We start from the raw sequence: 18,091 nt of genomic DNA, 5'->3' as shown, positions 1-18,091 counted from the left end.
ATACACTGGATTTGGAAGAAACAAATTAGCTGTAATATTTTGCATAAAACTGTGAAGTTGTAAAAACCAAAACCAAAAAAAAAAAAGGCGGGAGAAGAAGAAAGTGGGACAGACGTTCCGTTGGAGAAGAAAGAAGTGGTGAAACACAAAGGAATTTTTTAAAATAGGGTAATTTGATGGGACCATAAAGACACCCTGACATGATACCTTATTTAAGACACAAGTGTGTATTTTTATTGTCCCCATTTAATAAATCATAATTAGTATCATCAGCCTCATTGAACAGCAGGCAAGGGGAAAAAAAAAGAAAACACCTATCTCCCTAAAAAGAAGAGTTTTGTCTCAGGTCACAGAAGCAATAATTTAGGACATCGACTCCTTTGGGTCTGGAAAAGTTAATGTATCTCAAGTAACTAACTGACGTTCACCAAATGTAAGAGCAGATGAAGTTTCCCCCAAAGATCCTGTGCACATTTTTCTGCTGCCTTTTGGCTGAGACACTAATCTAATCTGATGTGTTGAGCAGAATAGCCTCTGCCCTTTTAGCATTTCTCTGTCTGGCAGTATTTCTGATATTTGGTTGCATGGTTAACATCAAGCATGAAGAGAAAGTGGTTTCTGGTAAAGCAGTTTTAAGATAGGTTTTCTGACTCATGGAAGGCTATGCTGATGGAGGAACCGGTGAAGTCGATAATTGTGGTTTTTCTACCTGAATTAATAATACAAGTTCAAGTTACACAATACTAGCAAATGTGTTGTGGACGAGGAATTGGGAGACCCACCTTCTGGTCTCAGCTGAGAGACTGAATTGCGTGGCCTTGGAGAAGCTACTTAACTTCCTGGGAACCGTTTTTTCATCTGTAAAATGAGAAAGATTAAATGTAAAATGAGAAATTATTAAAATGGGAAGTCTCGTATAACACTGGTAGGAACATAAATTGGTATAATACATGAGGAAATTGCCTGATCTTAATTCTCAGTTTAAGAATTTGTAATGAGGGAACGTTTTTCTACCCCCCCTTTTTTTTTGTTTACTTTTACAGCTTTTCTTTAGTTCTTAAATTATCTGATTTCAAGGAGTGTGTCTTTTATTTTCACTTTTTCATTATCTCTCTTAAGTAGCCAAGAAGACGCTGAAAGAGTTGTAACTGGCTTGGGGTAGCATTTCTCTAAACCCCATGCAGTGCTTGAAGTTACTTACCTGAGCAAAACTGGCAGTTCTAACTGGAAGGGAAATAAGATGCAATGATCCTAGCGGCAAACCAGTACTCCCCTCTCTGGTCACCAAATATTTCTTTGCATTCATTTTTTTCTATTCTGTTTTCTTATTCTGAATACTGGGCTTTTTTTGATTTTAGGCATTAGAAATATCTTTCCCAGTCTGTGACCTGTCTTTTTACCTTGATTTTTTTTTATTATAGACAAGCTTTAAATTTTAATATATTTATTAGTTTTAGTGTTGTGCTCTGTGTGTGTTTAAGAAATACTTTTTTACCCTGACTCACAGTATTTTCCAATATTACCTTTTCTGAGAGTTTTTACGTTTTCACATTTAAACCTTTAATTCACCTGTAAGTTTTTAAGTGGTGTGAGTAGGGATCTAGTTTTATTTTATTTTTTTGGTATTGTAAATGCCACTTAAAATAATTAATGAATGTTGATTATCAAGTGTTATTTCTGTTTTTTCAGATGATAATTTTTTTCCTTTATTCCCTGAAAGTAATGTATTCCGTCAGTACAGCCTCATGATAAAGCCTCATTGGCCATGATGTCTTGTGTTTTCTATATTGCTGAATTCATCTTGCTAATGTTTTAGTTAAGATGTTATCACCTATGTAACTGAGATAGTTCTTTATTTTTTGCATTGTTTGGTTTTGGCACTATGCCTTCCATACCTTATGTAAGCTTCACTAAATGAGTAGACAAGCTTTCACTGTGTTTTCCCCCCATTATCTGAAACAATTTGTGTTTACTATTGGAATTATGTTTTTGTAAGTCATCTGTTCAGTCTGCGACTGCGTATGTGTGTGTTGTCTGTTTGTGGGTAGGGTGGGGCGTAGAAGGAGGTGGCTTATTCAGATTTTTTGTTTTGTCTACATGTATTCTGACATGTTTCCAATTTTAAAAATGTCCAGAATATTATCTACATTGTCTTAGGTTTCCAAATTTATTGGTGTAGTCTTAGAATTTTTAAATAATCTCTGCTCTTTGTGTAGTTGTGTTTTCCATCATCTCTAATATTGTTAATTTTTACATTTTCTATTTTTTTTCCTTGATCATTCTTATGGAGATCTGTCTGTATTATTATTTTGAAAATTGTTTTCAAAGAAACAACTTTTGGTTTTGTCCATCTATTCTTTTTCTGTTTTATTAACTTCTCTTATTTCCTTTATTCTGCTTTAGTTTTAAGGAAAGTAAAAGTAGAGAAACAATAACTCTAAGTTCTTTCCTAGTTTTTTATATGGTTATCTATTTCACTTTCTTGCTTTAAATAAATGCACTTACAATATAAATTTGCTTCTTCTCAAAGTACAGCTACGAATGTAGCAGCCTCCCTTAATTTTTGATTCACAGTACCTTCATTCGTCATTCATTTCAGAACACTTTGATTTCCATTGTGATTTCCTCTTTACTCTTTGAGATATGTAATAGTAGTACATTTTAAAGTTGATGAACATATCACTCTAGACCCATTGCTAATTTAATCACGGTGTTTATAAAGAGATTTATATGGTACTGACTTCTTGAATTTTGTGGTGATATTTTGTAATCTAGTGTATGGTTAATTTTTGTAAAAATTTAACATGTTATTAAAATGCTTATCACCTGCTTGTTTCTCTATTACCTCAAGATTGTTCGCTTTGTTGTTCAAATACCCTGTATATGTTTGTTGTTGTTGTTATAGTTTCCCCCTGCCAGCTTCTGATAGAAGTGTGCTAAAATTTCGCAGTATGGTTATAGATTTGTCAAATTGTACTTCTGACTTTGTGAGATTCTGTCTCATGTATGCTGAGGCTATTTACAATTCATGATTGTTACATCTTGTTGATGAGTTCTTCCTTTTGTTTGAAGTTTCTCTCTTTATCCACATTAGTAATTTTATATTAAATCCTATTTTATGTGATATATTTGCAACCACCAGCTTATTTTGGTTCCAGTCTTCCTGATGTATTTTCCATTCCTTTATTTTCAATCTCTGTGTGGTTTTTACCTTAGACAGGTAGATGGTGGCGGGGGTGGGGGGCATACGGGGCATATAGATAGTGTCTTAAAATCTAATCTGTGCATTTGATAGATTAGTCCAATACATTTCCAATTATTGAGATTTGGAATCTGTTTGGTCTTATTTCTGACTACCATTGGACTAATAGTCCCCCTCTCTTTTCTTTGTTTCAAATCTATAAATTTTTTGTGTTCTTTACTCATTACTCATAAATTTTAATGTGTAAATTTTAATATCTCATGCTAAAGAATTTTGAAGTAGATTTTAAGCACTGTGATACAACAGGCAGAATTAGCTGAAATGACAGTGGGGGCTTGCCGTGGGTTACCTGAAAAATAAGCTGGCTAGGGCCAGGGCCCTCACCCTTACCCTGAGAGGAAAGGGCTGCGCTTGAACTCATCTTCAGTGAGGCCAGTGGCTCCCTGGCACCAGCAGAAGCTACAGCAAATTCCCACATGTGTCAAGCTCTCTAGGTTCAAGGCAGCTAGCCTCTGTAGAGCACCTCAGTAAACAGCTGGTATCCACACACTGCACTGCCTGGTACCAAGCCCCTTATTTATTTCTGCCATGGACAAGGCTACTCTCATACTCATCCTGTAAAAAGTAAGAGTAATAGGGGATGTTCTGTGATGCCTACCCATGGCATGTCCAGCAGAACACCCTGGTCTCTGCTCAACCTTCCTTGGGGTCAGTGGAATGATCAAGGAACCTATGCTATCTCTTGCCTTCCTGCTATCCTCCATCCCCACCCATCCCTACTTCCCTTTCCTCAACCCTGTTCCTTAACCCGTTCTGTGTGAGGTTGTGAAATCAACCTGAGCCCTATTGCCCAGGAGGTGGTGACTGCTAAAGTATCTGCTTGTAAAACTGAAACCATGACATACAATCTCCAAAAACTTACACGTGTATCCTAAAAAGCAGAAATCTTTTCCTACATTATAAATATAGCATGATCATGCCTCGTGAAATTAATCATTTTAATATCATAAACCTAATCCATGTTAAAATTTCTTTAATGGTCCTCCAAATATTCTTTTAAGTTATGATTTAATCCAGAACCACACATCTGATTGCTAAGCATGTTGAATATCTCTATAATTTAGAATAATCTCTAATTATTTGTTATACTGACTTGCAGAAAAACCAACCAGTTGTCCTTTAGTAGGTCATTTTTTATGGACGTGGTTGCTTTCTTGTGAAGTAATTTGACTTCTCTAGTCCCTGTAGGTTCTAATAACTGGAAGTTGGATCCAAAGGCTTGATTAAATTTAAGTTAAACGTTTTTAGCAAGATTACATCATAGGTGACATGTACTTCTTATGTATCAGGTCAAAAAACACACAATATCTATTTTGTTTTGTTTTTCACCATTAGTGACCCAAATTTGTTTATTGGATTAAGGTGATAACCTCATCCCTCACTGCAAACATGAATTTGTTTCACTTGTAACCAGAAATAATCATTTATGGACTAACTTGGGTTAGTTAGTAACCCAAGTTACTAACTTGGTTAGTTACTAACCCATAGTTAGTAACTATGTCCAGTTACTGTCAGTAGTTTTTACAATACTTGATGATTTTGTCCTGAAACAGTGATGCTTTTTTAAATGTTTTCATTTTTTTCCTACACTTTCTGGCATTCTTTTATAATATAGTGATTTCCCCAACTTTCAGATAGGGATATCTTATTACCCTGAAATACAGTTCATACTATTAATGTAGAAAAATGCTTATTTTGTGCTTTAAATGACTAATTTTCAAAGTAAATAATTTGATTCATAGAAGTGCCAAATGATGACAAAGAAGTTTTCTCTGGCTTTGTCTTTCTTGAATATCACTTAGGGACTCAGAATTTCATAGATAGTGTATTTCAATCAATTACAATCATTCTTTCTGCTACCTCAGCTTTGGTGAGTGGGAAGTCCCTTCAGGCTAACTTCTGGGTTTTGACATCAAGCTTCCTTGCATTTTGGAACAGCCAGACTTCCCAAGATAACCTTATACATTTCTTGCCCCAGACTTGGCCCAAGTCTTCTCTCCAAAGATCTGTAGAGAATGGTATGGACAGGGACCAAAATCCAGGTCCTAGGTATGTACTTTTTCCTGAGAGTACATTACTTCTACATCATTTTCTGGCCAGAGTTAGAAAATATGAGAAATATGTTTTTAAAATCTTGAGTTCAAATCAATATCTCTAATTTAGTTTTATCATTGAGTTTAATTTCTTTGATTTTCTAATTGCTTCTTTTTCATTCTGAAAGTCTTAGTTGCTGTTAACTTTAACATAATTCTTCATTTGATTTATCCTACAATTTAAAAAAAAATTCCAGTAACAGCAAAAGATGTACTATCAAAATGTTGATCTAAAATCATTTGAAATAAATTATTTCATTCTGTAGTTTATCATATGCATGTGTATATAGAGAGGTACTCACATACATACACATAGTATTCTTTAAAATGAATTTTTGTTATTCAGAATTTGTCTTGTAAACATGATTGTCACTTTTACACACTCCATTTACTGATAGTACCCTCATGATTCTTGTTATTTTTGTCTATAGATTTAAGTTTTATCTTTAAGCTCAAAACACTGGTCATTAACATTTTAAAGTCAATAATTCATTAGATTTAGCAACATGTGTCAGCAGTTGTTACACTTGTCTGATTCATACTTCCTCATGAATTTGCTTTTTTTTTTTTTTAATGCTGAAGTACTTTATGACTATTTCTATGAGAGGATATATGAAACATAAACTTTGAATTTTCAAGATACCTTTAATTTGCCCTAACTCTTGGATAATAGCTTAGTTGGGTATAAAATTCTAGGTTGCAGTTATTTTTCTTTAAAGCTTTAGAGTTCATATTCATTGTCTGCTGGCAACTATTGTTGCTGATAAAAGTTTAATTGTCATTCTTTGGTGGATGGTATACACTTTCTCTTTGTTCTTGGTGTTTTTCCATTTTCAGTATGTTTTCTTATTCATTTTAAGTACAATGTCAACCTCTGAGGACTAATGTTTTCCTTCTATTCAGAAAATGTATCAGCTATTATCTCAAACTGTAGTGATTCTTCACCATTTGCTCCATTTTCTTCATGCATGCTTTTTAGACCATCGTTGGGATCTCTCAACATTTTCTTCTAGAGTCCAGCAAGTCCATGGCTTGGGCCCCACGTACCACTTTGTTTTTATTCAGTTTCAGGGATACTATGGTGTTTATCTTGTTGAGTCAAGCTTACCTTTTAGGATTTATTCTTTTTTATATTTAGTCTTTTTTTCTGTGTGTTTTAAGAAGAGGTGCTATCAAATCCTTACTGTTTTGTTACTTTTTTTTGCTGGAAGGCACTAATAATATTTTTTAATTGAGAGAAATGAAAAATAATCAAGTTTCTTCTTTACTGTGGAATGAGTACTGTGCATTATTAATGGAATATTAGACCTTCAAGCAAAATATTTTTCATTGTGTAGGGCATCCATACTCTTTTGTGTGTGTGTGTGTGTGTGTGTGTGTGTGTGTGTGTGTGTGTGTGTGTGTGTGTGTGTGTCACATGGCTTGTAGGATCATCATTCCCTGACCAGGGATCAAACCTATGCCCCTGCTTTGGAAGCGTGGAGTCCTAACCATGGGACTGCCAGGGAATTCCCCAGGGTATCCATACTTTTGACCTTTATTAAAATTTTAGACATAAGTTGAGTGAGCTCTTTTTTATATTTCTTCTTATGAACATATCCTCATGCATAATAATAAACTTTGCACTTTTATTTTTTTATAAATAAGATATAGTTTGAAGACTGTTTCTACCATTAGTAAATCATGCACATTGAATGATATGTTCAAGAATTCTATATTTAAAAATGCCTATGTTTTTGTAAACTTCTTTTGAATTTAATAAGTAAAATAATCCAGGCTACTTATTAAGGGATAAGAAGAGATATCCAAATTCTATTTCCTATCACTGGCTCACAACTATAATATAGTTTACAGTCTAGATATTTTACATTCTAAATAACATTTGCTCATTAAAAAAATATTTTAAATAGAATTGAACATATGAAGAAAATAACATTCTTCTCTGTAACTGTATTTATTTACTGTTTAAAAAATAACATTACTTGCTATGGCCACATTTCTTAGTTTAATTATATTAATTATATTTGATAACATTGATGATATAGTCTTGAAAAACAATATCAAATCAGATATATCAAAATTAGAATTTATGTATGGAATTAAACTTAGTTCACTGAGGATAGAAATGTTGTCCTGTTCTTTGATTTGCTTAATAAATGGTATATAGTAACTTCTTAGGAAATATTGAATTGCAGATAGTAAGTTTCAGAGGAATTAAATGCTTTTACCAAGTCCTGAGCACTTTTATAAATGTGAAGTTATATCTTCTGAATATTTTAGACTTTGTCCTTGAAATTTAATACAGATATTATTAGCAAAAAGCTAATTAGTTGAAAATCAAAAATTAAGATTTAGTTTTCTTGGATACTATTCCAACTATCTCTCATTGCCCCAGAGTTGAATAAATGGTTATTTTTATACATGAAAATTGGCTGCTTTTAAAAACAAATTTAAAGTGTGAAATAAAGCTACGGTTTCATTCCCCTCCTGTGTACACATGTTTTTAAGTAAATCAGGATGTGTTCTCCTAAAAAATCATCATCTTATGATTTAAAGTTGTGTTGTTCTGTGTAAAAAAGATGGGTTCTGGCATTGTCCTACTGTGGTAAATTTTGAAAAGATGTCAAAAAACTTGTGTTATTTACTTTGAAGTAAGAGATTAAGATAAAACTAAAATAAAATTAAAAGACGCTTAGACAACATTTCATCTCATGCTATTTTTGAGCGGGGGAAAAAAACCCCAAATGTATATAGTAACCTTGTGTCTTGGTAGTAATTCTGTAGACATTATCAGATCAATCTAAATTGAGTTAGTGTATATGTGGTAGGCAGAAACTGGTAGAAATTAGTTTATCTTCCCCAGACTCTTTCTGTTTTCTTTGTACAAAATAGGATAAACTCATTTTTAGACCTGACTAGGTTTCTTTGTTGCTTTTTTCCCTTTTCCCTAAAAGGGCAAGGATAGTCCATACTTTGTTTAGATTCACACCAACTATTAAAACAGGAAACCATTTAAAAACCGTAGGCACATGTATGACATCTGTAGCTACTAGTGGAAAGATATGTTTGAATACAAAACCTGAAACACTTCCAAGTAAGGAATGTGAACACTTACCCCTAATGCTTTTTAGTTTCACTGGTTATAAACAACATATTGAAGCTATAACATGATTCTCATGATAGCCAAATATGCAAGTGATCTAACTAACCTGCAGATATTCCTCTTTATTTTATGAATAGGGTCTGTAGAAAATGCATTTCAATCTCATCAGACAAACTGAAAGGCTGTTGCATGGCTAATCTTGGTGGACATTTTAGGAGCTTGTTTGCTTTAAATACCCATTGTTTCTTTAATTTAAATGTGGACTACTTTTTCCTCAGTAGATCCATTTATCCATGGGGCTTCTCATTTATAAGCTTAGATTGTATTCAGAACATTGGTACCAAAAACGCTTGACTTATATAATGCTTTCTGAAATAAAGTTACTAATCTGCAAGTTGTCTATTTAAATAAAAACAGATTTATTCATTACAAAGAAATATTTTTTGAAAGGACTTTTACTTAATTGACTTTCATGCCAAGAATTAAGTATATTGTGTAACATATTTGCATATATCAAGGGTTTACTACTCATCTGAACTCTTAAAAGTTGCTGATTTGTGAGGGAATTTCTATCTTGAGGAATCTGAAAGCAGAGATTAATATTGATTTACGTAGGTATTTAAGAAAAAAATATCATGTGTTACCTCTTCCATCCAGGATGATCAGCAACTTATCTTCACAGGAAATGGTGCTGATTTGGTTGTTCTGCCCTCTGTATCAATTCTGGTGAAAATACGGTGATTAGGTGAGCTCTTAGTAATTATGGCTGTCTGATGTGTCAAAGAGGTTTATTAAAACTCAGCAACAGCTGTTACCTAGTAGTGTCCCCTTACTCATTGTACATCACAAAATCTACAAATGTTCAGAGCTTGGCTTCTCTTTAAGCTGTAAATGGTAACACCCAAAGAGACAGCCCTTTTGTTTCATACACACGCACTCCCCCCCCCCCCACACACACACACAAAAGCCAGCTCTCCAATGTATTCCTTAATAATAACAATCTTCCAATACGCCATATTTTTTCCAGGTCATTTAGACAAATGTTGTTCTACATCAAAATATAATTAAGTGATACATTATCAGTTTAAATTGCATTTTTGGTGTATTGTTTCGGAATAATTGTGATTTATGGTGCTGCTGACTGCTTTTATAATTGTTAAGTGTTCTGTAGCTCACTGAATGTTTTAAACTTTGTTCTGATGCCCACAGGCAAAAATTGCAATGGGTACAATTTTATAAATCAAACTCATTAATAAATAATTTTTCCATTACGACTCTGGTATAAAGAGAACTATATGGGATGGGCTTTTAAAACATTACTACTTATAATTTGATGTGGCTTTAAATGGGGCATTGCACATTATATATTGTAATGAGACAATCTCTTCTAGCCTATAGGTATTTTACACCAAATTTCACTGTGAAGGAATGTTCAAGAGCTTCAGGGAAATCAGAAAATGAATTTTATCTTTCGTTGGTTTTCTGTTGCTATTGTTAAATTTAGAAATTCTGTACTAGTAAGCTTTGGTTCACATATTTGTAAAGTTTTCTTCTCACTGATTATGATGCAAAGTTGAATTATTGAATAAAATGACTGGACCCTCCTGGATGAAAACAATGTTTAAAATTTATATACATAAATTCTAAATTAGCTCAATAACATTTTAATGTATCCTAAAAAAAAGAAAGAAAAATCCCCAAACATGTATTAAGAAACGTTCATATGCCTATGGAGTTTAAAGTTCATCCTGTCTCCAAGAAAATGAGAGATTTTACCTTTCTTAGGTTGCAAAATTATTTCTATATTTACTATTTCTTTATGAGAAATAAATTAATAGATGTTTGCCTTAGCTGCCTCACCTGGATAGACAGTTTTTCTGATATAATGGTGAAATACCCAAGAGGCTATCCAAAAGTAACATTGTACTTGACCTCTACAGTTGAACTTTTAAAATAAATAGACACACTTTTGCTTTGAATGGTGTCAAACTATGGATCAAAATTTAACCATGACTGCAGTCCTCATACTTAAAAAAAATAAAAACTAATATTCATCTACAGTAAATATTATTAAGATACCCCATGCCAACAAAGAACAGCTGCTTATAATTTTTTAAAGCTATGAAGTTATATATTTTGTTACATAAAATTTTTCTATTTTTATGTAATTAACAGTGAACAACACAGTAATTAAGTTTTTAAAGTGTCCTGTGTTTTATGAGAAAAATTTTTTAAACCTTCAATTTTACCTAATTTTGTGACACTGGTTGGTTGTTTGTAATTGTCTTATAACACTTTTTTTTTTTTTTTTTTTTTTTTTTTGGTGGGTACGTGGGCCTCTCACTGTTGCGGCCTCTCCCCTTGCGGAGCACAGGCTCCGGACGCGCAGGCCCAGCGGCCACGGCTCACGGGCCCAGCTGTTCCGCGGCATGTGGGATCTTCCGGACCGGGGCACGAACCCGCGTCCCCTGCATTGGCAGGTGGACTCCCAACCACTGCGCCACCAGTGAAGCCCTCTTATAACATTTTAAAAAGGGAAATGAGGAAACTAAAAACTAAAAATATGACTTTCAAATTAGATTTTGAGTACCCTGTTCTGCAGTGTAGCTGTAAAGTTATCTGGTTAATGACCACCTTAGATGTCTAATTCTTGACGTATATGAATAGATTCATGCAACTAACAAAATAAAGGAAGTCAGTCAAAGCATTGGTCACCTCTGCATTAACAATTCCAATTAACTGGCTGTTGACTTCAGGAACATCTAAAACTATTGGCTAATAAATTGTATCTTATGTTAACCTACCCTTTACATATTTAGGACAATAATCTAGGAGAACTATAGATTGGATTCCATACTGTTTTCAGTTCAGTAATTGTTAACATACTTCAAATTTAATGTATGTAGTTTAGGTTTTCCCAAATTGTGTTACACAGATTTCTAGTCTTCTAGATCATCCCAAATCAAATAAAACTGGGACATTATATATACTATATCCTCTCCATGGGGACTCAAAATATAGCAAATTAAAATTTCTGAGAAGTATTATATAAGGAATTTTGTTTAATTTAGTGTTTGCCAAGTTTATATTACCACAGAACCCTTTTTGCAAGCGCTGTGTACTAGTAACCCACAGAAGACATTGTAAGGAATACTAGAAATACCAATCTTATTATATCTTACAAACAGCAACAGAAGTAAACTCTAAATCTAGCCCACCAGTTGCACATGACTTAATTACCAAGTTTTTGTTTGTTTTTAAATGTCTAGATTTAGTTGACAGATGGGTAGGAACAAAGGGAAGAAGGGGTATTGTTATTTCTGAGAAATGTCTAAAATCCTTGGGTTTGAAAGGGCCTAGGAGCCTGGGGTTTGGCTTCATCTGGGGCCTGGAGCAAATTGCAATACTTATTTTTGGTCTTGTTTTGCTTGCTTTTCAGTTTAGAATGTTAGGCAACCTCCTTTTGAATTCCGAAATTCCATGTCTCAAGACTGAATTTTTGTTTTTCTTCTCCCCCCTCCCCTTTTTTTAAGAACTAGAGTCTTATTTCTAAAGATAAGTAACAATTCATTCCATACCTTCTTGCATAATACTCTCTTAATATCTTGCTAGCTGTTTGGCTTGATGTATGCAGTCTTGACATTAGAGGCAACCAATGAAGTTCCTTTGTTTACCGTTCTCTAGTTGTGTAAGTGATTTCTCTTACTTGAAGAAGCCAAGAATGAGGAGACATCCCCTCTCACCCCTAAATCTTTTTCTTAATTAAATGTTAAATGATTTCCAAATAAATTGAAACCAGCTCTGAGATCCTCTATGGGATGATTGCTAGAGGCGAGTGAGAAATAATAGTCATAAAGAAGCTTGAGAATTCCCTTGGGAATTCTTTGTTTATAGAAAACAGGAACATTAAGTAATAACATTTGCTTAAAAGAAATTGTTCTGCTGAATACCCACACTGTTACTAACCACCTTCACAGCTCCCTATGTTCTGATTTAAACAAAGAGACAGTTGGCCATAGGAGTTTTAGGGTTGGAGGTGGGGAAGTGCATAATGAATAGGACATATAACTTCCTTCCATGTCTCCTTTAATGGAAAGTCGTTATTTACATTTGTCACAAATTAAGCTCACCTAATCATAAAAATTCTACCCTCTGATCCTTCACTTAACAGTCAAGAATGACTTCATTGAGATTTTAATCCCAGAGAATCAGTTAATATATGTATAACAGACATGGCTTTCCAAAAAGGCATTTTAGGTATTGATAATTGAGTGAAGTCTAGTTTATTTAGGAAAAGGTGCTTTTTCTATGGTTAAATGTTCAACTTAAACTAATTAGGAGCCATGAGGATTTTAGTAAATAAGTTAATGCATGGAAAACTCTGACCTAGTGTTCATAGTTTAGCTTTGCTCCTTTTATTCAATGGTACAGAGCAATTTAGTATTTTTAAGTTCAGTCGCTACTGCCGCATCATTCTCAATAATTTTTATTGATTGCACAATTGTTCTTTTATGTTTTCAGGTGAGAGTGTCTCTTGTCTAAAGGTGTGTCAAGTATCCACTTTTTTTCCCTAGTAATTCTACTCCTTCATCCAGTGAATGTTATTTAATCTATACGGTTCACAGAAGTATTCTGCTAAGATAGAAATTCAAAGTAAATGTGACTCCATTAATTTAAAATTGTAGTACTTTGCTTAAATTTACCTTTTTAATCCATAGAGTAGTGTGGTGATTGTTAAACATGTTTATCAAGTCTTTGACACCCCTCGCGTCCAGAGCAGGGGTCTGTGCCCTCTCCATGAATCTGGAGTGATGCTACTGACTCAGCTATAGCTAAGAGCATTGGCAGACTCTGTGTGCCTTCTGAGGCTAGGTCAGAAAAGGCCACGCAGATTCCACCTGATTCCCTGGGGAAACCCACTCTAGAGGAAGCAGGCTGCCATGTGAGAAGTTCTATTACTCCAAGTCTGCTCTTGACTGAAAAAAACGCACAACCTAAAAGTTGAGAATTATGTTTTATTCAGCAGACATGACTGAGGGCTTAAGCCTGGGAGACAGCCTCTCAGATAGCTCTGAGGGACTGTTCCGAAGAGGTAAGGGAGGAGCCAGGGTATGTAGGTGTTTTTGCCAAAATAATAATAATAAAAGAATATCAAAAGATTACTGTTGTGATGTATTGGGAGATTGAGATTGACATATATACATTAGTATGTATAAAATGGATAACTAATAACCTACTGTATAAAAAAATAAAATTCAAAAAAAAAAAGATTACTGTTTATACAACCAGACCTCTTAAGTTAATGTATTTAGCACTTTTTTATGTATGAGAAGATGTAAGAGTCTGGACTCATTGAAATCATCCCTTTGGTATGCACCTTACCTATCTAGGGCCAGTATCCTGCTTTTCTCCATCCTGAGTCCCCTCACGGTGCACCCTTAGGGTGATGGCTGCAGCATCCTTTGTTTACTGATATGGCAGGCAGTATTCTTTATCCACACCACCTAAGCTGGAAAGGCCATGTCTAGGCACTCTGGTTGACACCCATAGCAGCGCTTCCAGTGCCCAGCTCACATCAACCGCCAGCCAAGTGAGTGCGCCATCTTGAATGTCCAGACTTGTGCAGCCTTGACTGGCCCCCCAGCCTACATCTGACAGCAGCCTTACAGGAGACCGCATGTGAGAGCTGCCCAGCTTAGCCCTTCAGAATTCCTGATCCACAGATCTGTGAAACATAGATATGTAAATAAGTGTACATATTGTTTTATAGCATTCAATTTGGGGATAATTTGTTATGCAATAATAGTAACCAGAATGAGTAGGTTCATTAAATTACATGAATCTATTCTTACATGATATAATATATTCCAAAAGATAATCATGATTTTTAAAAATTATTTTGCCTCAAAGAGCTAAACCCATTATATGAACACCTTGTGAGTCAATCTTTATAAATTAGTCATATATTCTTCTAATTATACATCGGTTAGTATGTGTTGAAAATATAAATCATAAATTCAAATTTCAAAACAAAAACATTTAATAGAATTATGCTAAAGTGAAAATTAATATGCTATAGAGTTTCTCATCAAATAATAAAACTATAGGCAATTGCCTTAGTTTATATTCTAGGATTCTAAGGTTTTGTATGCTCACACCTTGCTGCAACCATTTGCCAGTAAGCTAAACTTGCTGAGCTGTAGTAGAGAACTAGAACTCCTCAAGCCTTTGCTCAGAGCCTTCTACTTATTTTATGTATGTTTCTTCGTATTTATATTATAGAAGTAATATATGTGTATGCTTAAAACTTGATACAGAAAAAGAAAAAGTAAAATGAAATATTGGCCTCCCTGCCTCCCATTCAGTCCCAATCCCCAAGGCAAATGTTTAAATTAAATATTATATGTATTCCCCCTCTTGATTTGTCAATGTTATATAATGTCTGCTCTTGACTACCTGCTATCATAGATGAAGGATTTCATACATTTACATTTACTTACTACCTCTCATTCACCTCCTCTACTTCCTGACTCTTACATACAATTTTCAGGTTATCTTTCAACAAAGAGTTGCCTTTATAGTTTTAAATAATATACTTAAACATCTATTTCTTGATTTACCTACCCTAGGCAATGTTCTTAATCCTTGTTTTGATAAATGAAGCAGTTAGAAGCCTTTTTCTTATTTAAATTTCCCTTGATTCATCATTCTCTTTATGAGCCCATTATTACTTTTATCTAACAATTCTTTATCCATTCTGCTGTTGATGGATATTTGGAATTTCAACTTTGAGACTATTACTAGTACGTCTGCTATGAGCATTCTCGTACTTGTCGTTTGGTGAACACATGTACACGTTTTGTTGAGTCTCTACACCTAGGAGTTAGAGGCTGTCTGCATATTACCAGTGTTTCAAATGGCTGTTCAAAATTACACTGGCACCTGTAAGAGGCAGTGTAAGAGAGGAGGATTCCATAGCCTTACCAGTATTTGATACTGTTTGGCTTTTTCATTTTAGCCATTCTGATGGGTGTGTAGTGGTATCAAATTAAGCTTTAATTGGTATTTCCTTGATTAATGAGGTTGAACACCTTTTCATATGTTTATTAGTCATAGTTTTATCATCTTCTGTGAAGTGCTTATCTAGGTCTTTGCCCATATTTCTGTTGGATTACCTCTATCTCCCTCCTTTCATTGATTTGTAGGTATTCTTTATGTATTCTCTTTAAGTACCCTTTTATTGAAAACATGCGTTGCAGATATCTGTAGCTGGCTTTTTTCACTCTGTAACGTCTTGATGAAGATTTTTTTTAATGTGGTCCAATTTATCAGTATTTTCCTTCATGGATATTGCTTTTGTGTCATGTTTAATATGTCTTTCCCTATCCCCAAATCATGAACATATTCTTTGTTACTTTTGATAAGCTTTATTATTTTTGTCATTCATTTTAAAATTTATATATAATCTACCTGAAATTTACTTTACCTGTGGTGTAAATCAGAGGTCCATTTCAGTCTTTGCATATATTTACACAGATTTGACCCAACATCATCTTTTTTTTTTTCAAGAAAAATGATTTTACTTACTCTTCAGTATCTATGCTTTTATTCCCTTTCTAGCCTGACTACAGTGGCTACAATGTTAAATAGAAGTGAGAACAGATACTCCTGCCATCTTCCCAATCTTAGGTAGAAAGCATTCAGTCTTTTGACATTAAATACAATGTTACATCTAAATTTTTCATTGATACCCTTTAAGGTTGAAGAAGATTCCTTCTGTTCCTAATATTCTGAGAGTTTTTAATCCCAAAACTCTTTTTTTAATATCTCTTTTGTTCTGTTAACATGGTGAATTACGTTGATGGATTTGTGAATGTTAAATCAAGCTTGCATTCCCAGGATAACCTCATTTGATCAAGGTACATTATCTTTTGTATATATTGCTGGATTTAATTTGCTAATATTTTATTAAATATTTTTGCATCTCTGTTCATGAGGGATATTGGTCTCAGGTTTCTTTTTTTGGAAAATGTCTTTATATGATCTTGGTTTTAGAAAAATGCTATGAAATGAATTAGGAAGCATTCCCTGCTTCTCTCTTTCTAAAAGAGACTTTATAGGATTGGTATTATTTCTTTTTAATATGTTTGATATGTAGTCATCTGGGCCTGGAGTTATCTTTGTGGGAAGGCTTATAATTATAGATTGAATTTCTTTATATGATATAGAGCCCTCTGAGTTCCATCTTTCTTACTGAGTCAATATTGGTAATTTACATCATTAAAGGAAGTTATCACTTTCATCAAAGTAGACGGTTATATTGCCGTAAGTAATATTGTCCCTTTATTTTTCTTTTACTATCTGTGGGATCTGCAGTGGTGTTCCCTCTTTCATACCTGACATTGGCAATCTATGTCTTCTCACTTATTTCTAGGTCATCTGGCTAGAGATATGTTAATTTTATTCATCTTTTCAAAGGATCAGCTTTTTATTTAATTGATTTTTCTCTATCATATGTCCATTTTCTATTTCATCAGTTTCCACTCTCATTTATAGTCTTCTCTTTCTTATACTTACTTTACTCTTCTTTAGCTTTTAAAATGGAGGCATAGATCATTTATTTTAGGAAAGATTATTATAAACAACTGCAGACCAATAATTTGAAACCTTTGCTTTAATGGACAATATATTACTAAAGCTTTTTCAAGAAAAGTTTAAGTCCCAAATTAGATATATAAGCGTAAAGTAAATTATAAAGTAAGAGGTAAAATACACTGATTTTTTTTTAAAGGGGAGGGGGGGATATTTCAGACTGTGGTATAGGAATATTCTCCAAGATCCTCGAAGGGCAGATAACCTCAAGAGTATAAAAATGGTTCCAAAGAATAGAAAAAAGAAGAGGAAGTACTTCCCTACTCATTGTGATGTTAGTATTGTCCTTAATACCAAAACTAGGTAGGAATGGTATGAAATGGGCAAATATAGGCTGATTTCATCATGATAGGAAAAGGGCAAATTATGGTTTTAAAAACCTCAACACATATGAAGCCACTGCTTTCGTTCATGCTGTTTATTGTGCTTCCTCTCCTTCATTTGTCTCTTGCTCAGTCTTACCACTAGCGTTTCTGTTTCCTTTTTCTTTTGTTTTTGAAGAATCAATTTTTGGCTCTGATGCTTTTAGCTGTGGCTTTTTTCTTTTTAAATTTGTTTATATATTTTTTATGTCTCTTTTTTCTTTCTTTAGGCTTATTCTTTAATTTTCAGGCTCTTTTTTCACTATTTAAAAACATTTTAACCTCTTTATTAAAATTTTTAAACATGCATAAAAATAGGTTGGTATAATGAACCCCAATGTACCTGTCAACCAGTTTCCATAATCAGCAATATATTATCTCATTTAGTCGATTCTCCCTCTTATTAGTTTTACTTTAATACAGCAAAGAAACTTCCAGACATCATGCCATTTCATATGGAAATATTCCAGTGTGTATCTCTAACAGATAGGAACTCTTAAGCATAAACACCATTCTGTCACCACACCTAACAAAATTAATAAATAGTTCTTTTAATATCACCTGATACCCTGACCATATTGAAACTTATTCAGATAGCTAAAACATTTTTTTTAGTCAA

At 33.7% G+C, this 18,091-nt stretch overlaps 1 protein-coding gene across 1 annotated transcript in view; it reads left to right on the top strand.

Moving 5' to 3' along the window:
- The window catches only part of PARD3B (par-3 family cell polarity regulator beta), a 1,041,103-nt gene that overhangs the window by 476,626 nt on the left and 546,386 nt on the right, over positions 1-18,091 (top strand). The gene's annotated exons all lie outside the window — the stretch shown is intronic.

The sequence above is a fragment of the Pseudorca crassidens genome, chromosome 6 (assembly GCF_039906515.1).
Source record: "Pseudorca crassidens isolate mPseCra1 chromosome 6, mPseCra1.hap1, whole genome shotgun sequence".
NCBI classification, from domain to species: Eukaryota; Metazoa; Chordata; class Mammalia; order Artiodactyla; family Delphinidae; genus Pseudorca; species Pseudorca crassidens.
Note: the sequence above shows the minus strand (reverse complement) of the source record. Positions and strands in the feature narration are given on the sequence as shown.